Source organism: Anas acuta, chromosome 3, assembly GCF_963932015.1.
Source record: "Anas acuta chromosome 3, bAnaAcu1.1, whole genome shotgun sequence".
Taxonomy (NCBI): Eukaryota; Metazoa; Chordata; class Aves; order Anseriformes; family Anatidae; genus Anas; species Anas acuta.
Window position 1 is genome coordinate 4,823,937 of NC_088981.1, and position 13,211 is coordinate 4,837,147.

Below are 13,211 nucleotides of genomic sequence, written 5' to 3' on the forward strand. Positions count from 1 at the left end.
CTATCCTAGGTCTTTTCAAATAGCAGGCAAAAGGAAACAAGAGAATGAAGTTAGTGGAGAGGGAAAAAAAATTGACAGCATCAGGTGTCAGTTGTACTACATTGCAACTGCATTGGCTGCTTAGTGGTTTACCTTTTCTTTGATTTTGAATGTTGGACTGCAAACCTGAAGAGAAGTTCACTTTTGCATGGAGAGCTGGAGCACAGAGCACGTGTTTGCGTAGTTTACAGTTCATGTTATGAAATATGTTTATAGGTTCATTCCAGGTCTTTTCACTAGTAGTAGATTTTGCATGGCTGGAGGGTTTTTTTGAGGTAGCAGAAATGTCACTTCTGAGCTGACTGAAAGCACACAGTACTGAATGTTTTTTTCCCAGACAGACGGGGACAAATCAAAACAAAAGCATAAGTAGTCACAGCCAGTGTTTTATACTCGTGATCATTATATAAAGGGCATTGCTCTGGAGAATATACTGAGACACAGTGCATTGTTCTCATATCAGCACCTTTTACTGTGACCAGAATTGGATTTTTATTTTTTTTATTATTATTTTTTTTTTTTAAAGATTTCCCATTCTTAACAAACTCTTGTTAAAGTAATTTCTTCACACAGGAAGTTGCACTGGTGTCGCAGAGGCTGCACACATAAGTAAGGACATTTGTTTGACCAGTCACTCAGAGGTTGGGGCCTCGTGTCACGAGTTATCAAGTTCCTCACTGAGGAGCTCAGCATCCTTCTTTCTTCACCAAGGCAATGACCTTGCGGGACTGGAGGCTGGAGAAGGATTGCTCTGCTTCATGAAAAGCAAGCTCTCTTGCCTGGGTCCTGCTTAATGCTCCCACGGAGCTGCTGTGGCACCTGAGAAGCCTGCAGAGCAGTTTGCACAGCTGCAGAGGTCCCAGAGGGGAGCTGAGGCCTGGCCTGAGCAGCCAGTGTGCGTGTTGCAAGGCAGGGCCCTGCTCTCTACAGGTGGCATGCTCACCTGTGCAGCCTTGCAAGGAGGCTCCTTCCCCTGTCCTTTTTTTCTGGCTGACATATTTGCAGGAAAGCAACTGGTTTGTGATAAATACTAATGAGCTTTTATGTAATGTCTTTGCATAAGAGTATATTGCTTAGCATATGAAACAATGCTGCAATTTAAAATTGGGGGCGTGTATTGAAGTCGTATGTGGTAACTGTGGGATCTTGGAATGGCTCGTCATGCCCAAAGAGCACAGAGGGACATGCCTGCACTGTATTTCTGAGCTTAAATCTTTAAATGCCCGTTGTATGTAACTTTGCAGAGTGTGCATCACTATGAAAACTCTTTTCTTTCCCGTTTTACCTTGTAGAAGTCCCATTAGAAGTGTTGGTGGCACTCAGTGGTCATATTTTGACATGTATTTAGGCACAGAAAATCGAAGAAAGATACCTCTGACAGTTTTCAGAAGTGCTTAACATTAGTTAGAACATGATGTTTTCCCACATCCAAGCCTTCTCTTTGCTATGCCACATAAAACAACCCCTGCTGAGAGAAAGAGCAGATGGAGATTGAAGTGCTCTGTACCAGTGACTCGTGTTTGTGTAGATGCTTAGCTGAATTGCATAAAGTTGATAAAACTTGTTCTCTGTTTCAGCTCTGCAGTTTACAGTTTTCTTCCACTAGTCTCTAAAATCATGAGAAGGAAGTGTGCAAAGTTTTTGAGTACTACTCTCTACTTCTACTTGTTTCAGCAGGAATGACAAGAAAACTCCTGCCATACAGGAGTACTCCCTGCGTTTACTTAGTTGCACTTTGAGTGTCAAAATATATATTATCTGCAGAAAAAAATGAATTTGCCAGTGATAAATATGAACCTGAGGTCTTGCGCTGTTATGGTTAGAATTAAGGGGGGTAAATTAATTCAATGTACAGAAGGATGAAGGATATCTGAAAATGAGCCAATGTGAATGTGGGCTTCTAGGAAGGAAATCGCATCATGAGGGGGAACTTTGGGGAACGATTGAAAACAGATTGGACAGAGCTGAGGCTTGTTGGATTTTGGAGTGAGCTAGATTAGCTGAACTGCCTTAGATAGGCATCTAAGCAAATGTGCAGTGTTTAATTATTAGTCCGGGTGGAGACATGGGGACTCCAAGTGCATAATAATGCAAGTACAGCTTTGGATCACACAGAAGCTTTATTAACTATGATCACAGCGAGAGAACATTTGGACAGCATCCCCGCCTCTGCTCCTCTCTTCTCTGCCAAGTGGTTGCAGAGCCCCAACCTATCTCCTGTTTCAAGAAAACAAAAGAAAGAGGTGAGGAAAAACAAAGATTTCAGCTTCTAAAAACAAAGATCAAAGGCTTATTCTGTAAGTGTTCTGTTTGGTACAAACAAACAAACAAACAAAAACCCTGAGTTAGCTGTTAATTGAATTTATCTTGCTCCTTCCCCATGGCTTGCAGCCAGAGTAGGAGACAGGAATTGCTGTATTGAGAGATCCTTTTATATCCTTTTATATATAAAGAGAGTCCTTTTATATCAACAGTACTTAAAAGGATACGACTGTACAAAACTATCGATAACTTGTAATACATTTTCAGCTTTCCAAGTATTTTCTAAGTGAAAACTAGAATAAATTGGGCAGAACTGAGAACATCCCAGTTTGAAAGACGAGGCCTTTCACGAGCTGAGAACTACCTGTAAACGGCCTGCTTAGCGCTCCCATTAATTTGGGGTTATGATTTCACACTCACTGGTTGTGATACTGATTCATGGGCTGTGGTGCAGTAACCTGGACCGTCCCTTGGACTGATTCCCCTGGAGGAAAAGCAGCAGAAAAACGTCACAAGACAGAACTTTGAGGAATTCCAAGCAGCAGGTTTAAAGGATCGCTCAGCAGCTAGCCCACTGGTGATGTTTTGTTGCACGTAAAACATCCTCAGCACCTATTTGCTCAAACACAAAGGTAGGCTCCGGTTCTGCAAGCTGTTTCTCATCAATAAACCCTTGCAGGACGGAGGCCTCTTGCAACAGATGTTTGTACAGACTGACAGTCTGTCCATCTGAAATAATTTAAAGGATCTGGGCTTTAAGGCTTAATTGTATTAGTATGGTATAGTAAATCTTTTGTGCAAAGCTGTCACCTTCAGTGGACTGCTGGAGTGCAACTAGATCTGAATGACTACGAAGGCTTAAGGTAACAGCTGCTGTAAAATTGGGCGATGTCTCAGGGAGCGGTGTTTTCAATCTGCTAACCTGACTTGTAAGTGAACGCTTCTCCTAAAAATCACACTGAGCAAGTAGCTAAAGATTCCCCTGGAATTCCCAGGGAAGCTCCTTACGGTTCTTACGTGATTCAGAGGTATGAATTCCACTGAAAGTCACCTCTGAGCTTTCAGAAATCTTCTCTTAAATGTTTGTACTATTTCAGCTTTTTTTTTTTAAAAAAAAAAAGCTATGAGAGCCTCACTAAAGAACTGCTAGTCTTGATTCTTGGCTAAACACTCTCTGTAATAAACACAAGCAGCAGCTCAGAGATAGCTGGTAACAGTTCCTCTTCATCACATTGCAGTGTAAATCTAACTTCCTTGGTGTCAATGCAGTGAAACTTTGACATTATTCTGTTGATGACTTTCAGCAGAAACGCCAGTTGTTTCTAAAATTGTAGGCACTAAATAAAGTAACCTTATCCTAATCTGATCCTGTCGGCTTTTCTATACCACATTCTGTGGTTATTGCTGGGGAGCAGCAATAGTAGAGATAAGCATCTCCCTAAGTTATGTTTTCTTCCTGCATGAAAACTCTACGTCAAATATTGTGCTTCTCATTTTAATGTTAAAAAAGAGTAACCTGCCTACTTGTTGTAACTTCAGATGGTCAGCAAACAAACATTTTGCTGTTGACTGAACAGCAATTGCTGTTGCTGTGCCTTTGCAGAGCAGCAGTCGTGTTAATGATGGCTCAGCACATCTTGCAAACTAACACTTAACTTTCACCTTCTTTGCTGGGAGGAGAAATGTCAGTAATTGCGGTTTGTTGAACCTGCGTGGAAAATTACATTCGGTGCAGCCATTTGGAAAAGATGCGTTTCCCCTGCAAAACAGAACAGATTAAGCAGTTGTAGGTATCCTGGAGGAAAGTATTGCTCTGGAATGATCCGTCTCAGCTAAGAAGAAAGGGTTCAGTTCAAACTCTTTTCTAAGGTTTCACTTGCATGTATTTTTTTTTTTCCTTTTCCCCAGGTGTCATTGCAATAACACTTTTTTTTTTTTTTTTTTTTTTTTTTTTTTTTTTTGAGCTCTTTGCTGAGATTTGTTAGAAACGCACAAATCCATCAATTTCAGTTTTGCCATGGCATTGCTCACATCTACAGCTATCTGGAATTTGGGTTTGCAAAAATTGGTGCAAACTACTGCTAGGTAAACTTGCAGGGTTAAATCTCTGAGCTTGGATTTGAGTCCTGGATTTAAAAGAATTGCGGCTCTCCATGCCTGTCTTTGGAATAAATATGCATTTTCCAGCTTTCTCAAAAGCCAAGGATATCTAGGATCATTTGGATAAGAGGTGTGAAAGTCACAAATTAGTCATACACTGAAAATGTCACGCAGCAATCATTTAAGAGATTCAGTGTACAGCACTTTGAATATTTACTTTTAGTGGGTCTGAACTTTTAGCAAAATATTTTTCCTTTTATACTAATTTACATATTTAAAATAGCAAGAAAAAATGAAAACCCTGGTAAGAGACTAACACAATACATGCAACACCCTGTTAAAATACCAATTTCAGCAGTGAGTCCAGTGTTAGACACAAATAGAGACATCTTTTTTTGTAGGAAGTATATTTTTCCAAATAACCCTATGTTATCCTTCCAGTCCCTAAACCGGGCCTATGGGAAAGCTGGGGAGGGGCTCTTTGTCAGGGAGCGTAGTGATACGACAAGGAGTAATGGCATTAAATGAAAAGAAGGTGAATTTGGATTAGATATAAGGAAGGCATTCTTTATGCAGAGGGTGGTGAGGCATGGGAGCAGGCTGCCCAGAGAAGCTGTGGCTGCCCCATCCCCGGGGGTGTTCAGGGCCAGGCTGGATGGGGTTTTGGTAACCTGGGCTGCTGGGAGGGGGCTCTGCCCATGGCAGGGGGGTGGAATTAGATGGGCTTTGAGGTCCCTTCCAACCCAAACTGTTCTGTGATTCTCTGTTTCTATCTGGAGCGCATTAATTCTGTTTCAGATGTATTGCATTATTACCTGATGTTCATAGGCTTTGAAATTAAATTTAAAAACCAAACCAATCCCCCCTGTAACTCACTATTTTTTTTGTTGTTGGTCTCATGAAGGCATGTGCCAGTGAGATATGGACGTGATCATATTCTCTAGGAAGAGAAAAAAGCAGAAAGAAACGGTCAATTAGTTGTTGTAGATCTGTAAGTGTTCTGCCCAGGTGAAGAAGTGAGGATTAAACCTCAGGAGTAGCCAATGTGCCTTCAATAGGTCACACTGAAGTGGCTCATGCATAACCAGTATCAGTTTTCCTGGCTTTACGTTCCCCGTCAGCCACAAAGAGGGGGCACACGTGCTGGAAGGAGGTAATTGCTACAGATCAGAACCTCACATGAAATCCAAAAGCCATAAAAATGCTTTATTGCTGCTTGGCACGAGTTCTGATAATACAAAGTTCTTTTTTATTATTATTGTTTAAGGCAGCCATCTTCTGCAGACTAAACAAAAGTCCTACAAGACAATAGCTCCAGCCTGTGAGCGTGGCGCGTTTAACTGCTGTGCACAGCCAGAGCTGGCAGGTGAAAAGTAAAGACAGGATTGCTTGTCCAAATAGGAAGACTTAGATTTCTTCTACTTCTTTCCTGTTTAATGTAATCTTTTTGTATTTTAGCTGCAGTAGGATGGCTGATATTTTGCCACATGTTAGAGCTGTCTAGCCATTCTTATTTTATGTCTACTAACACATTTTTTTCTCTTGCTTTCCCATTGGTAGGAATAAAAAAAAGACAATTCCCTGGCAGGATCCCAGTGTGCACAAGACTGATCATCAGGCAAGTTTGAAAAAATAATACTCTTGAAATGTCTCGCATGAAACTTACACAAGTAGCAACATTTTTTGACTTGCTATGTGTAGAGTCAACCCTATGATGACACTGTTGAGACAGATGTGTGCACTTGGGCAGAGATCCATAATTTTTTTTGGACTTCTGTCTTTAAATAACAAACAGGTTATCTCTAGGGAGGAATACAGGGCACTTTCTTACATTTGTGTTTTTCCTATTGCCAGTCATCAAGAACTATGCAGTATATTTAGACCAACTGCCACTGTTTTGCAGAGTTACTAATTTTTCAGTGCTCTGCACATTTTATGCCCTATTTTGAGATCCTGTTATTCCTGTTTGAAGTCAATAGGTGCTCTTAGTGCACAAAAAATGCAGTCTTGAATGTTATGCAACTAAATTAAGCTTCCACCTGCCCAGTCCTCCTGGAAACAGCAACACTTGGTGATAGGAAGAGGCCTCGTTATTAAGAGGTAGTTAATTTTACTTTGATGCTTTTCAGTGCGTTTGCTCGTATATTATGATCATGCAAATGACTAAGTCACTTAAAAAAAAATACTAACAGTCTTGATACGATATTGTAGCTCATAATTGATAAAATAGTAAAAGAAAAGTTATTTATCAAGGCGACGTTTTCTTTGTGAAATTTTAGGACTATGCACAGAAAGTTTTTATATACAGAGCAAATGTCAACATGCAAGCATAGGTATACACATAAGATATTACTTTCTATATTGGTGCACTAAGGGCAAATTCTGCTGGCTGATGTAGTGCAGGAACTCAGAATGCTCTTGGGTTCTGTTTGCAAAAACTCAAGCACAATATTGTTGACTTTTGTCTTTGCTTTAGACTAAGAAAAAAGAAAATCTGCATTGTAATGTTGTTGTTGGGTTATGCTAGTGCAATCAAATACATCTGAAAGCGTATTCCATGTTATCTGCCTGAGTATTTACCATGTGCTGTGCATAAACAGATATTTTAAGTCAGTGTGGCCTTGTTCTAAAATAATTCAGGCTGACAGATGCTGTCATGCTTTCAATGTGGACAAAGTTCATTGAGATTTTGAAGTTTTAGGTTACCAAATACTGAAACAACTACTAGTTTTTTTTTAAGTGAATTTTAAAAATACACCAACCTGGTTTTGCAATCATATATTTCAGTGCAAGATTTTCTCCCAACCAAACAGTTGAAATACAAGACCAATAAGAAAAATCTCTCAAAAAGAATTATAAAAGAAAATCATTGTTCCTAGAAATGTAAATGTCAACTGGACTCAATTCTTCCACTTGAATTTCTGCCAAACTCATTCAAATGTTTGGCATTTCCTTTCTCTCTTCTGTATGTTTTCTGATTTGGTCAATTGTGGAGTTTCCTGTTTTGTTTTTGTTTGGCTGAAGCAACTAAATCAACCCACAATCAAGGTCATTGTAGAAAACCAAACTTTCAGTAAAATTTGAACAATTTGAACATGACCTCCCCGTGTCTGTTCTCTGTTCTCTGACCTACTATTTGTCCTTGTGGTGTTTTAGTCTTTTCCAAAGTCTGCATTTTCCCCTCATCCTCATGTTTCTTGTTTCTTCTCCTTTCCCATCACAGCTCCTTGTTTGCTTAGTGGTGGTCTTTTTTTTTTTTTTTTTTTTTTTTTTTTTTTTTCCTGATTTTGTTTTTTACCCATTTTTCTTCTTTAAAAAGGCTTTTCCTCTTTAAAGAGGGTTTTCCCCGCTCCTTTTCTCCCAGGGCCACCCTGCTCTGGTGAGGTGGAGGGGGAAAAGCTGTGAGGAATAAGGGGGCAATATCTGATGGGGAGGGAGGCTTCCATGTTACTGAATGCATTCCCCTTTCATACAACAACAGCAGCCTCAGCTCTTTATCTTTTCTTGGGGGCTGCAGGGTGGGTTATCAGTGGGGTCCCAGCCCCGTTTCCTGCCTGCAATGCAGCCATCCTTGCCCTGCCAGTGGCTGCAAAACCCCATGGCTGACAGCAACTGGGGCATCTTGTCCACACAGAGAGAGCCCTGTTTCTGCTTGCAGGGAGCAATGCCTGTTCCAGTGCAGGATGTATATATTTTCTTAAAGCTAACCTTATCTGAGTAGATTTGTCTTGGCAAAAGACAGACCCGGTTCCTCCAATGTGCTTCTGATCCTTGGTAAGTAACCATTCAGAGAAATTCTAGTAAAAACATGTGATTTTCATTCTCCAGCTATCATTGATGTGACTGTAACAGGAATTGCTGGGTGAGAAAAATAGAAATTAGTTTAGAATTGCTTCAGTTTTTGCAGTTTGCATCTTCACAGATTGATTTTAGATTTTAAAAAAAGTTTTTTATAGCCAGTGAGTTTTCCTGATGTTTTTCCATAACTATTGGCTTTGTTGCCATCTCTGCCATCTCACCAAACCATAATTTACCAAGTCTGTAGTGAGGCAGTTGTGTTTATTCTAGGAGTTTACGCAGATCTTTGCTCCCTTCATACTACTCTGGAGGAATAACAGGACGAATCGACCCGTCACATAGTGCCACTGCATAAGCGTAGAGACCCCTGGATGTGAGGATGCTGTGAGTTCAGACTGTAGCTGCGCTGCACAAATCCTTATGTGAATTTAATTTTGAATATAGGACAGATGAGACAAAATTTTCACTTGAAACTTGAAGAAAATAATTTTTTTTCTATTTAATACTGAAATTTAAAACCCGTTTGGTTGTCCACCTGTCAGCTGAGACTTGTTTCAAGGTTGAGAAATATAGCTCCATCTTAAAAGTAGGTGTTTATTAAACAGTAAGTCTCTTCCTTAATAAGGCTGTAGAGTATCTGAATAGATGTTTGAGGGAAGGAATAAAATAATTTAAATAGGTACAGCTCATAATAAGAAGAAAAGCTGGTAATCGCAAACCACCTCTTCTGGGATTGTATTAAAAAAGAATGCAGAAGCTAGGAGGGGAGGCAGGGACCGTAAAAAAAAAAAAATCACAACTTTAAGCAATGTTGTGCAAATTTGGAAGAGGAAAGATGCAGCAAATGACTCAGGAAAAGACAGGACATTTAAAATGTGGAAGACCTGCCCTTTAGGTGCTAGTTTGGATCAAATAGTTTGTCCTGGCTAGAGGAAGCACACCTCTGGCCTGGTGCTTCATTTTGCTCCATCCAATAAAAGTTACTTACCCAGTTACTAAGATCCATGACCTTGAGAGAGCTCAGAAACAGAGCAAAGAAACAGGCAGGGTTCATAATCAGCCTGTCTTCCGTTTCAATTCCTTGAACTCCCACCGGGCAGTTCCCATAGCGGTATTATGTACAGCTGTTTGCTCCTGGATGTTGGCATTCCTGGGTCTATAGGATCCAGTTTTTGCCTGTGAAGTCTGCACAGAGACAAGAAGTATTTTTTTTCCATACACTGATACAGGTTCACACCTCCGCTTAAGCAAAAGTTAGTCTTGTTTGCCTTTATATTGTTGCTTCTGATTGCTATGAGATTGGGCAGGCCTGGCCATCTGTGCCAGTGCGATGGTCAGCGGGAAAACCTCAGCACACTGACGAGTGTCTTCAGTACTATAATTTGGGACACTTCCAAAAGCAAAAGGAAAAAAATAAGAAGTACCAATCTGTCTTGTTTCTTGCCTTCCTCCAGCTTGGGATGTGCACAAGTAATACTGAGAAAAAAATATATATATAGTTTTTATTTTTATCACCTTAGCCCTCCTGGGTTCAGTTGTTGCTCTTACCAAAATCAGTGCCAAAACATGCCTGAGAGTAAAGGATGTGACCGATTTCTTTTTCAGAAAGCCTGTCTGAAAATGCTCCGCTTTCCTCACTCGGTGTGTAGTGATGCTGTGTATCTGCTGAAAAGCTCTGGTGGTTTTTGTTGTTTTGTTTTGTGTTTTCAGAACTGTTTGGCTGGCAGCCACTTTCCCTGGCTGTGCTCGGAAGACTGATACACTTGCATGGATAAGTGGTCTTTCACTGGTTTTACATTATCTTACAGATGCAGATGGGAAATTAAAAAAAAAAAAGCTGATGATGTTTATGGTTACTTGCCTGTTTAGCTCATAGCTGAAAGTTTAGTAATAATGCTAATAAATTCAGTCTCCACGCAAAGGGCTAGATTTATTGTCCATACTCTTCTGTGTGCTCATACTTTTCTGTAACTGCTGCTGGCACCAAGCTCTCCACACAGCTCCTCCACATACCTTGTGCTGCCCTGGGAAGGCTGTGATAACCTTTAGCCACCATCAGCCACCAGGAGCGAGATTTATTGGAAAAGCTGAGAAAAGGCTGGGAGCCTGGGGCCTGGCCTCTATTTGCTTTCTCTATGAAGTTAATTTGGATGCTTCTCGTAGATTTATTTGAGACTGGTGATCTCGTTGCACAACATTTCCATGGGTGATCTCTCCATACAGTGGAAAGATTACTGGCCTTTGAGCAAATATGCAGACACACAGCGAAGAGGAAGCGGTCACAGGGTCTGCTTCTTTGGGTGGATCAGTCACTGCTGCTGTAGAGAGGATTGCCAATATAACTACCTGTGTGCATCACCCCTTTTTAAAACAGATTTTAAAATTGCCTTCCATTATGTGCTCTGAAATCCGCTGCTTTTCCCCATTACTGCAATAAAAATTGCTTATGGTAAGTGCTGAAAAGTGTATCATTAGTTCTGTTCCTCCTCCATGGGAATTATTTGGCTTTTACTCTCATCAGTGGGATATAAGAACACTGTATTAGAATAATAATGGCCTATTTATTCATCTCTAAAACGTAGTCCTCCTTTCTGTTTGGTTTATTTAGAGAGGTTATTTAGAAAATAAGCAGAGGTTCTAAGGAGAAAATATTTGGTAGCAATATAGTTTAAATGGGTGTTTGTCTACCACGGGTAAAGCAACAGTTGGGAGGGGAAAAGCCTTGTCATGTTTTTGGGTCATTACTAACCGTTTGTCAGGCTTTACTCAGAGAAGGATCTGAATTTGGTGGAAATTAGACCAATGACAGTGTCCTGATTTTCGTATGCTTGCAGTAATTCTGTATCATCTGGGTGAGGTGTTTATAACATTCTCGACTTTTTGCCTCTAGAGCTGTTGATGAGCATTTACATCAGTTGCTTTCTTTGGAGCTACAAGGTACGCCTACCCTGAGGGCACGTGCAAGTTTGGAGTTCATCGGCTTCATAACAAGGATGTGACCAGCACAGCTGTGTGAGCTGTCCTCTGCCTGACACACCTCCCTTTTCTCACACAGATGTGCTGCTGGCTGCTGGCACAGTGTCCCAAGGAAGTGTTTCCTTGATACACTGCGACATTTATTCCCGAAAGCTGGGTGGAGATGTGAGAACGCAGGCCTTGAGATGTCCGTCTTTGGAGATTTGTTTTTCTCATAAGGATCAGCTTGCTTTGCACTCTGTCATTTATATATTTTTTTAAAACTTGGCAAGGATAATGTGAACATTGATGCTTGTTGTAGCTTGCAATATATATCTTGTCACAAGCAGATTTGCAGCAGCATAGATAATGGTGTTGGTCTGGCTGCTCAGAGTTGTCAAGTTGCGAAGAAGTTATTTAATCTCTGTGCTTTGGAGTACACCTGTAGTCCCCTGGACCCTACCTAGCAAGGAAATTTCCTCCCTGCTCACCCACTTTGGCTCCCGGTTTCTGCCTTGTAGCTTGGTGCCTTTGAATCTGGCAGTAGGTGTGTTGTGTTGAAGTGCCACGAATAACAGATGTTGCTCTGGCTGAGGCTGTGTGAATGTTGTCATTTTGTTTCTGAATAGCATAATAAATAAGGTGTTTGCTGCTTAACTGAGTGCTTGGATAGAGAGGCTGGGGGGGATGTGTGCAGGCACAGGGACAGCCCCTGCAGCAGCACGGGGCAGCAGATCAGACCTCTCTTTGCCAGAGCTTATTGTGGGTGGGGGTCCCCACAGCAGACTGAAACCTGGGCCGTTCACCTGGCACCAACATCCCACAGAAGCCACAGTCCGGCAGCTCGTTCAGCGTTGAGATTCTCACAGGACTGATCCAAAGCCTCGGGATCCTGTCCCGTGGCCTCAACGTGTTTTGTACCGGGTTGCTACTGAGAGCAGGTTTGGGGAATCTGCCGTCCGCACTGTTCTCCCTCCCCAAACAGCAGAGGCAATTTGACAGCACACCCTTTGGTTTTGTCTGGCGATATCCCTTGCACAAACTTCCTTTGTCTGTGGTGCTTGGCAGGCAGTATGATTTATCCTAGTTTAATGTGAGGTATTAAGCCTTTTGTGCAAATCTGACTGCGCCCTTTTGGACAGGACCGCTGTTTTGTAAGAAGAAAGGTGACAAAGTAGAGATCATCATATATGTTGCTGCCCGTCCTGCTGTGTTCTAACCAAACACCATCTGCTGAAAGGCCGGATCCCTTTGGAGAGACATCATTCTCCAGTTGTCAACTGAAGCACTTTCTGAAAAACGTGTTTTGTTTTACAGCGGAGAGTTGCATTTGGATGGTCTTTAAAGAATTTGAAATGGTCGGACTAAAGCTGTGCAGTAAGCACTTTAGAATAGGGGAGTAAAACACTATTTCTGAAAATCCAGCAATAAGGCTACCAATTAGCTTTGTGGACATATATAGGTGCTTTCCATCCAGAATTTCAGGGGGTTCCCCTCATTTTGAGCACCTAAATTTGCATGGCTAATCTCTTTTTCATACGTGCCACTTCTGATTAAGTGTCCAGAACAAGTAACAGCAATAGATGGTGGAAAACAAGCTAAAGAGACAAAAAAGCTGGATTAAAAAATGCACACACACCCCAAAACAAACAAGCAACAACAAAAAGAACAAGCTGCTTCTGCAAGCGTTGGCACTAATTGCTTGGAAATAGTAGAAGGATATTGTGTTGGATTGATAGAGGCATCAATTATTTGTAAACAACCGTAAGCAGTTGGTGCTGAGGAATCAGAGTATTTGTCTTTTTCTGCTATTTTTAAACACGGCAGAGGCATCTGTCTAGCCAGCGAAATAATGCAAAACTTCCACTAGATGTACTAGAGGGGGAAAATATCATAGGAACCCCTGAGTACTGCTTGTATGCTAAAGGTTAGCAGGTTATTTCAATAACGTGTATTAAATTCATCTTATGTATTTGTTATGGGGGTGGAAGTAACAGCGGAGCGGTCTCCTGAAACTGGCCTCTCGGTCGTTCTTGGGCTCAGCTCTGCCCATTGGC

The 13,211-nt window shown here is 41.2% G+C and overlaps 1 long non-coding RNA gene across 1 annotated transcript in view; it reads left to right on the forward strand.

Moving 5' to 3' along the window:
- Positions 1-7,443, forward strand: part of LOC137852946 (uncharacterized) — a 32,513-nt gene extending 25,070 nt beyond the window's left edge. Inside the window, exon 3 of the long non-coding RNA XR_011094083.1 lies at positions 5,962-7,443. This is a non-coding gene — a long non-coding RNA (uncharacterized lncRNA). The remainder of the gene's footprint in view (positions 1-5,961) is intronic.
- Positions 7,444-13,211: the final 5,768 nt, after the last annotated feature.